Source organism: Aplysia californica, unplaced genomic scaffold, assembly GCF_000002075.1.
Source record: "Aplysia californica isolate F4 #8 unplaced genomic scaffold, AplCal3.0 scaffold00799, whole genome shotgun sequence".
NCBI classification, from domain to species: domain Eukaryota; kingdom Metazoa; phylum Mollusca; class Gastropoda; order Aplysiida; family Aplysiidae; genus Aplysia; species Aplysia californica.
In genome coordinates this window covers 276,091-277,165 of record NW_004798069.1, presented here as the reverse complement: position 1 = coordinate 277,165, position 1,075 = coordinate 276,091, and positions in this window count along the sequence as shown.

Genomic DNA, 1,075 nt, shown 5'->3' with positions numbered 1-1,075 from the left:
CTCTCTCTCTCTCTCTCTCTCCTTTTCTCCCCTCTCCAATTCTGTGTTATACATATTGGTTTTATCTACCCCTTCACCCTCTGATTATCCCTCTCGCAATAAATATCTCGTTCAGTCTAAGCAAAGACACGGTATTTGCTTTAAGTAGAGGTGGGCAAAATCTGAATAATCTATCCGAATAACCGGATAATTAGCAATGAAACACTGTCTGAATTAAGACTCTTAACTCACTTTCCTGACCTGTTTACCGAAGTGGGTGTACTCATTTGTTGAAGTGATGCTAACCCGTTTGTCGAAGTGGTTCTAACCCATTTGCAGAAACGGTTCTATCATATTATCAAGAGGTGCACTAACATATTATCCGGATTTTGCTAAAGCGACTCATTGCCCAGCTCTAGCTCTAATGCATACTGACCTACTTAAATTCGCCTCACCTCCGGGGCAAATCACGAGTCTTAGATATCAAAGGAGTTGCTGCCCTTTCCCCAGGAGAGCCATGTTGTCTCTGAAATGTTTCCGTTTAATGGCAGTCTCGACGTTACTTCTGTGCCCCCACCAGGGCAGAGCCACTGACTCAAGTGTCTAAAGGACATTCCCAAAGGGGGGAATTTACCATGTTCTTATGCACAGTAGAATTGTAAATGGCTGATTTATCCATGTCATGCTCATACTGTGCCGGAACAACATAGGGGGAACTATTGCTTTTTCTTTCCCCATCCTTACTGTCGTCATTTTTCCTCTACTTCTTTTGTATGTTTGTCACACTCTTGTGAGCTGCTATTTCCAGGGAGCTTTGATAGTCGAAGCAGACTTTGTGCTGTTGAGGCTAGAGAGGTGAGCAGAGTAAGCCTGATATCCCGTTTGGATATCTCTGTTGACATCCACCCCTTGGCGCTCATATGACCTTATGTAGTTACGAGCGCCGTAAAACCTTGCCTTAAAAAATCAAACAAAAAAAACCCGAACTTATTCCGTGCAAGACAATTAATGAAAAGGCAATGGCGGTACTGAAGGTGCAGACGTCAGCGTTTACGATAGTGTGGGAAGATTAATGATGTCTTAAATGTTGGTTTTG